At 46.3% G+C, this 8,407-nt stretch overlaps 1 non-coding gene across 1 annotated transcript; it reads left to right on the top strand.

Annotated features, from left to right (window-relative positions):
- Positions 1-6,960: 6,960 nt before the first annotated feature.
- On the top strand, positions 6,961-7,033 carry TRNAK-UUU (transfer RNA lysine (anticodon UUU)). The gene has a single exon. It is a non-coding gene; the product is annotated as a tRNA-Lys (tRNA).
- The last annotated feature ends 1,374 nt before the right edge of the window (positions 7,034-8,407 follow it).

The raw sequence follows: 8,407 nt of genomic DNA, 5'->3' as shown, positions 1-8,407 counted from the left end.
CTCTTTTCGCGCGTATTGCTTTCTTGTCTTTTCTAGCTTGAGGTCTATATAGACGATCTGACTCTTTGTCAAGTTAGAGTCAGAATTCTCCTAAAGTTTGTGATAGCGGTTAGTGGAACGTGCAAGATAGGGCCAGCTAGGAGCTCCGCTTTACTTTACGAAGCTTCTCCCTTCTCCGCTTAACGCTTTTTGGCCTACTCTTGTATCCTTTCCTTACGGAAAAGCAGAGATTCTACGGCGACCTTAGCCCGAAAAGGACTTTCTTCAATAAACAGAATCGCCTTTCTTTGTATTTCGTATACCAACCTCCGGGGATTGATGGGTTTTGCAATAAGGCAGCCAGGTGCATAATTGGGCCCATTCGGCATGCGCTCTTAGAGAAAGAAGCCTCGGAAAAGATGCTCCAGGATAATCCCGTGGAATGTGAAATAAGAAAGGCTAGCAATTTGAATTCTTCATTCTATAGTGTGGCCCGCCCTAGGAATTCGACCATGTGAGTTGGGTGAGCGGTGGATCTCAGTACCATGGCTTTTAATGGCCTTCGATGCTTGTTCATTTCTTGGGAAGAAGGCAGTAGGGAATGTATCCCACGTATAGATAGAAGAGAAGGGTCGGTCCTTACCTTAGTGGGTGCCCCAATGTCTCTATCTCTAATATGGGATTTGGCTGGATCTACACGATACCCATAACCAAAATAGGGCTCCAAGCCGGGCTGCTTCATTCAAGTCTAGGGTCGGGCATTGATGGGTTCCATATTTCTCTTCGACACGGACCAAGACGGGAAAGAAGCTACCAATCTGAAAGACCCAGTGAGCACCTCAGTCAAACAAGATCGATCGCTTCGCTCCCCAATGCCAAGCCGGTCAAGAGAGAGCCTTAGTAAAATAGGCAGCAACCGGATGTTACAAGACCCGAGCAATCACGAGATCGAGTTGTAGTCCACTTCGACTTTCAGTCTCGTTTGTAGATCCTGCGATTAGAATATGAACTTGGTACTGGAAGTGCAACTTCTCTGTCTGGTTCGTTCACCAGATCTACTTTCTCGACCGGAAGAAAGAAGTCGGGATCGGTGCTATGGCAGTGGTTTGCCTCCTAGATCTGACGATTCTCAGTGACGATCCACATCGGTAGTTGTTGGCTGTTATGCGTCTTGTGCTAATCTGGTAACTGTCCTAGGGGAATAGGAGCGGTAGTGATGGAAGTGGTGCATCGGGAAATCGGAGAAAGGACAGTCCCTAGCGGTGAATCGGAGAATTCATTCAACTACTAAAACTATCCCGTCAGTCAGAGGGAAGCAAGAGTGCCTATGGGTAAATCGTTAGTTCCAAGCAGGGAATTGGCTGTTCCACACCGCATAGCTGTCAGCTAAAGTGGGAATCAAAAGTTTAGGAGCCATATTCTCGAGACTTCCCTTCCCGCTTCGCTAAGGAAGCTTTTCCTTCTTCAAGTATTCCCCGGTACGGATTGTTTGGTCCTCTTTCCCCGATCGAACAAGCAAGGGGTGAGCAGCGACTAGCTATGGACTTTTCTCGCTTCCTGTCTCCCCGGTTGTCATGTCACATCGCCGATGACCTATAGCCTTTTCGCGCAGCCCTTTTCTTGCTTGGAAGCAACCAACGGCATCAATTAAAGGCTTTCTTGCTGAGATCACTAGCGGAAGAGACCTGGCCCCTCTATCCCCGCCTGACCTCTCTGTCCCCGGACGCTTTCCCTAAGCTGAGAGTGCCTGCCAAATGAAAGCGAAGCTCCCCGCATCCCATAGGACTAAGATAGGGTCTGCAACTCTCGCCCTTGAAGAGAATGGGCTCTTGTCCTGCAGCTTTCGGTTAGGGGATCGAAGAAAAGCACGGAACTTGTTCTAAAGAAGAGACCAGTGATCTCATCTCGACACATCCCTTATGTCGTCTTTTCATGTGAGAGAAGTTACTCTAAGCCCGAATCCGACAGAGAATCATCTTATCTTCAGTTTCGGAATTTCTTTCGCAACAAGAATGGCGCGGCAGGAGCGATATCAGACCCTTAGTTTCAAGCAAGAAAGATAACAGCAGAAAGCAGGAAGGGCGCGAAGTGGTGGGAAATCCAGATCCAGCAAAGCCATTCGAGACATGTCGACTTCTGTTCTGAACTATTGATATTGCCCAATAGAAGGAAATTAGTCCTTCTCACCCGAGTGATTAAAGACTGCTTGGAAGAAAAGCCCTCGTTAGGCCGAAAAGGGAAAGGCGCTAAGGTAAGGCAAGCTCTTTAAACTAAACCATTGGGAAGTCTCATCGAAGGCCTAGGGTAGGGCATTATCTAACTCAAATAAAAAGGGCCCAAGAGGAGGTTTAATGCATCGTATAATAAGATGGCAATGTTAGGAAGATCGGCTTTACTATTTCTAGAGCAACTGTCGAATCTCGTGCAGGGGATGGGAAATTTTGTCTTTGCACGAGTAGGCTGTTTGCAAGAACAGGTTTCATTTCACATGAATCTCTGAGGGGCTGTCTCCTTCGGGTGTCGAACTCATCTCGGGCTACTAAAGAATGGTAAGAAGGGAGTAAATAGGCTTCCATAGCTGTCTGGGATAGGCCACAAAGGGAAGCGGAAGGGAATGTCGAAAGCGTAGTGAAAGCACCTACCTTATGTTTAAGCGTGTTAGTTTCAGTGAAAAGAGAGTTTTGCCTGCTTTAGTGGCAATTCTGTGCTGCAGATACACTGCCGTATAGACAGCTTCTGCTTGTTAGGAAGGCCTTTTTCATGCAACATAGCTCTAGCCATTTCCATAACAGATCTGTTTTTTCTTTCAGCCACCCCATTTTATTTTGCTCAGGGGCATAGCCAACAGTAAGCTGGTGATGTACACCTTCATCATCACAAAACAAAATTCCTTGGAAGTATATTCCTTGCCTCTGTCACTCCTTAAGGCTTTGAGTTGACAGCCACTTTGCTTCTCAGCTGCATTCTTTCATTTTTGTTTTGAAAACTTCAGATCTTTCTTTCAAGAAGTACACCCAAGTCATTCTTGAGAAGTTATCAATAAATAGGATGAAGTACTTGCTGTTGTCAAGAGAGGGAGTCCTCATGGGACCACAGACGTCAGTATGCACCAGTTCCAGCTTATGTGAAGCTCTCCTGGCTGTGCCAGATGGCAGATGGTAAGGATTTTCTAGCCATCTTGAAAAGTTGACACCCTTCACACACTCCACTGCATTCTCCAATGGCAGGCAGATCTTTTACCATTTGCCTTTGAGAAAGAAGTTTGAGACTATGCAAGTTGCATAGAAAGAAGAGTTCGAGCCCGGCATAAAAGGAATGCGCCAAATCGTCTGCATGCGCTGAATCTTCTTCTCTTCCTTTACCAATGTGAGGAATAGCAGGCAATCAATCCTGATTGTTTGAATTCAAATAAATGCTATAAGTACAGAAAGATCCCCGATCTACGAGAATGAATTTTGTATTCCTAGAAAAAGATCTTGCCCATTGGTAGTTGGTATTGAGAGTGGAAAGGCTTAGCAGCAGCTATTAGTCATTCTCCTTCTTAAAGCATCACTTCAAGGCTAACTTAAGAAAAGGCACTAAAGCAAACCACTACTTACGATTTTTCCTCATCTTCAATGTCGCTAAATAGTGGGTTTTTCCTAATACCTGTTCCGGTATACGTTCTGACTTGTAAGGAGAGCCTAACAAGTCGGACTGCGGACACTTAGCTAAGCTTCATTATCCTAACCTAATTCGGTGTCAAATTGGACATCTTTCCTTGGCTATAATTTTAAATTCTAATAAAGCTCTATTTGACCTGACCTAGGATAGGACAATTCCATCCAAAAAGAATCGAATCAGGTGGTAAACAGAGAGTCTCTATTAAACCAGAAGGGGATGGTGACCAAGATGGCTCCTCTGAAGACGGGAGTTATTGAAGTGAATCCTCCCCTGAAGGAGCTTTTGAATATGTTAAGGGCCCCGTCTTGAAAGCTGGAAGTAGCTCCTACACCCCTGTTACTCCCATTCCATTGGCTTCGACCTCTGTGGATCCTACCTCACAATCTTTTGGTGAGGGGACTCCGGCTGTGACTCCTACATCTGCTTTCAAATCCAGTGATTTCCCTCAGGTAAGACCTTTGGCACTTAATCTAACCACACCTTTCTTAACTTCATTCTTTCCTGACTGACATGCCTTTTCTCTCTCAGCCACAATTTGATTTGGTGCCACAGCTTCTACCTCGAGTGGTTCTTCGCGGCTTGCAAAGCGTGTTTTACTTGGCTCCTTGAAGAGTTTGATCAGCGAGGATTTAACCAGCGAAGGATCCAAGTCTCAAAGCGAAGCCAGCGCGGGCCCCCGAATCCATTCAAGGGACTCCCAAACATGTCATTCTTACAGCTCGTGGACGACGACCTTCTTCTCGCCAACAAGGAGGCCGCAACCAACCTGTTCACAACAATCGCACCTCCTCATATAGACTCAATTTTGAGAGCCAGAGTCAGGAGTTTGAGGAGCTGTTTTGGTTTAAGCACTAAGCTCACCTATTTTATTTATGGAATAGATCAAGTTCAGTCCCAGTAGCGAAGGTAGGCGCATAAGTGCATATTCCCTTGAGGGGAGCGAATACACTCGATCTAGCTATGTTGGCTAAGGAGCTGGGACTGGTGCTTATGGATCTTTACCTAGAACTGAAACTGACCCTGACTTTCAATCTGGTAGTGATGCTGCGGGCTTACTTAAATGGAGCCCTTGGTTCCCATACATCCATGTAAAAGCCTTTCTCGGTGACAGATGTTATTGATGAAGCCATCCCTGAAAAACTGGACAAGCACGCGTCTGTACGGTATAACAGGACCGTCAGCTATCTAGTGAAATAAAGGGCATACTTTTTTTTTCGTGGTATGGACCAAAGAATGGGTTCTGCTGCTATCGACACCTACTAAATTAACCAAAAGTAATCGATCGAGACCGAGGAGAACTGAGCATAAGTCGGAGATCTTAGGTTAGGGTAGGGCTCAAAAAGGAATTTCATCCGTCACTTCGTTCATACCTTCTTGGCTTAGGCTTCCAACTGAACCTATTTCATAGCCTTTAGCCTGCCGCTAGCAGAAGCTAAGCGCTGCGCGCTAAAAAACGTTGCTTCTGTCGGCCTTTCTGTGCAACAGTCCACCAATAGCAGAAGAAAGGGTTACTGTACATACAAGAGTCTTCCAGTTCTTACGTAAGCTTTTTCTTACTAGTCAAGTAGTACAACAGCTGTATCTTATTTTTATAGCCCGGCGCGGCGGGTCGCCTTTTGAATTCCGTAGATAGAAGAAACTATTAGAAGGAGTAGGTGAGTGAGTGAGTCCTCACTGACCTGAGCGATTTCGATCACCTAGCAGGCCTTTTTTTTATTTGGTAGGTGCCGAAGCGTCTCATCAGATTCACCTTCGAAGGAAGGAACTCGAAGTGAGACGGCGCCGTCTTGTGCAACGCAACTACCGTTGCGCCTTCTATCATCTTATATCCGGTAGACTTGGTAAAAAAGGGCCCCGACTTCTTTCTAGAATTAGAGTTCGACCGCAGCTGCCCCTTTTTTGATTTGGGGGGATCCAGTTCCTTGCCAACTATCGACCCCCATCTCTTTTCATTTGGGTAGTACCAAACCTAGCCTAGCCTTCGTCAATTACACTAAAGCAGAGCACCCAACTATGGCGTCACGTCAATTAAGGGTTAGGTTAGTCAATCCGGCCCGAGACGTCACCAAAACCGCCGTAGGAATGGAGACCGCTCAATAGAGCGGAGGCGAACTGATGAGAAAGAGGCAGGCCCTACTCACTACAAACGAATACACCGCGACGATCGAACTGCACTCATGCCTCTCCCGCATCAAGTGCCCCCCCTATGTAGTGATTCTATCAATCACGTAGGTAGGCCCTCCATTCTTTCTGATTGGTATATCATGAAAAAAGAAAGCGCACCAGGCGCACTGCGCTTTCCCTTGCCGTTCGCCTTTCTAAGTCAAGTAATGATGCCCCGCCGAAGACTGGAGCCTCGTAACATGTTGACGAAGACCTCCGAACTGAGGGTTCGATCAGTAGAGGGGACGACTTTGCCTCCCCGGAAGAAGAAAAGAAGGGACCCGCTCCCTAGCCGACTGATGCCGTATATAACTGAGAGGGAACGTGTCACATTAGAGGTGAACGATCAGAGATGTCCTATAATCACCACGATGAGGCTGGTCCCTCTTTTAGTAGACTCAGCTATGAATATGAATGAAGAAATGAATGCCGGCTCTTTCTGCTAACCCCAAGAAGTTTCTTAATGCTGATACTTTCTGTTTCGTCGAGCCCCATGTGGTCCTCCTTTGATTGTGGGTTCAATTGGATAAATCCGAAAAGGTCAACGTACGTAGCAGCAAGGATGGTGTGGTGCCTATTTCTCGTTCTCGCTCGGGAGCCAAAACGAACACGCCTGATACCTACTGTACTGGACCTTCGACCAGGCATTCTACCCTTGTCGAATCGGAACCAACCACCACTGCATTACGCTCGAACAGTCACGCGGCCGCCGGCCTTCCGTACACAGATATAGATTCATTCTTCGTACCTGATCCAACCTCACAACCCTTCGCGGGTTGGTCAGGAGTCATGGTAAGACGGAATTTTTTTAAGAAAAGAGAGTGCTCGACCGGAACAACGGCCAACAAAACAAAGACCGTAATTACATAGATAACCGCTCCTCCCCTTCTCCGTCTTTAATTTAAGGTAAGGCGAACCGTATGGCGGCGAAAGACGACCTCACCTTCTCGTAGATGGTGTCAGTGAGAGCAACGTCGAGTATCCCCCGTTGACCTTCTTTTTTAGATAGAATCCTCAATGAGTGGAAACAAGCAACCTTTCTTATCTTAGTGACGTGTTGAGTAAGGCCGGCTTTAGAGCCCGACGCCCCTTATGATGAGAAGAAGAGGGGCCGCCCTCTTTTCCGCACCAATCCGTCCCCCTACATCTTTTTTAGGGTGTATAGCTCAGTTGGTAGAGCATTGGGCTTTTAACCTAATGGTCGCAGGTTCAAGTCCTGTTATACCCAACCCTACCTTACACTATACTACTACTGGATATCGATCTAAGATAAGATCAAACTTTCTTTTTGAAGTGGAACAAAGGATTGTGTGACAGCTTGGGATAAAGAGAAATTGCATGTACAATTTCTCTTATGTGAGCACTCTTCGTAAAGAGAGGCCTTTGCGGATCACGGGATAGAGTTCTGGGAAAGGAAAGCAGTCATATCCACTGTGATAAGAAAGCATTTCACCTCCCTTCTGGCGGAAAGCCCTTTCCAGATGGAGTAAGTAGTCCATGGAACGTTCAGAATGTGGCTCGACTAAAAGGTTTACGGAGATGCGTACCCTTTAGGTAGGTAGGGGGAGGTTCTTTCTGATGCTCGACCGTAGGGTACGAGCTCCATACTTGGAGCGAGAGGTCACGAGTAAGGCTGCCCCTATTGCCTTTCTTTTTTGTTTTTGAAAACGGATCTCCATCCCGGGTGTGATGATGTCAGGAAAGGGCCACGTCATCTAGAAGTCTGTCTACTTGATTTGATGAGTGAGGAATAAAAACCTTAGCTAAAGGAAGCCTTAAGGCAACAAGAGGATAGGGTCACCTTTACCCCAGTATGCGAATCCAAGTCAGACGATTGAGTCTCAGAGTCAGTTAAGAGAAAGCGAAGGAAAGGAAAACTTGGAAACATCCACTGACGGAATCTAACATAACACATCCATTTTGTTTGACCAATATCATTCCCATCTATACCTTCTTTCTAATTTAGCAGCCTTCTCGGATCAGAAACGGAGCAAAAGAGGTGCAGGAATCAAAGTGAAGTTATTCACCTTATTGTGGCTTAAAGTTTCTGAAGAGAAGAAAAGAGCACTGACTTTGACACCGGCAAGAGAGGAAGGAAAGCGGTTTTCGGGTAGTTGCTAAGAGAGAATAGTCCGTGCGCCCTTTGAGAGAGGAAAGACAGGAGGGCAGACGGTTGAATCATGAAGATTGTAAAGTGGCTGGATTACAAAGAAGTAGATCCGGGGAAGCGACCGGAACAATCGATATGAGAAGGAATGACCCGTCGGGTTGGGTCTTTCTCGATATGCTATCTCACAGCATTCAATCTTTCGACGTTGGTGAAAGACCGTCCGTCCAGATGAAAGTATGTCTACCTCCCTCCTTCTTGAACGTAATAAAGATGCTAATGAGCTGGCGCACTGAAAGACAGATTATGGAAGGGAATCGAGAGTACAGTTCATTCAAATAATGAATTCACAGCTGACATTCCGACTTTCCTTAGAAGAGCAAAAAACCGTCAGATCAGACCGGGAGCTCGATATTCAGAAAGAAGGTGGTAGGGCAGAGAGGTTCAGCCAAGGGAAATTCCATTCTATTTCCAGCTGCATTACTGGCTAAAGCA

Source organism: Populus euphratica, unplaced genomic scaffold (genome assembly GCF_000495115.2).
Source record: "Populus euphratica unplaced genomic scaffold, PopEup_1.0 scaffold83.1, whole genome shotgun sequence".
In the NCBI taxonomy this organism is placed as follows: Eukaryota; Viridiplantae; Streptophyta; class Magnoliopsida; order Malpighiales; family Salicaceae; genus Populus; species Populus euphratica.
This window is presented reverse-complemented; position numbering and strand designations above follow the sequence as displayed.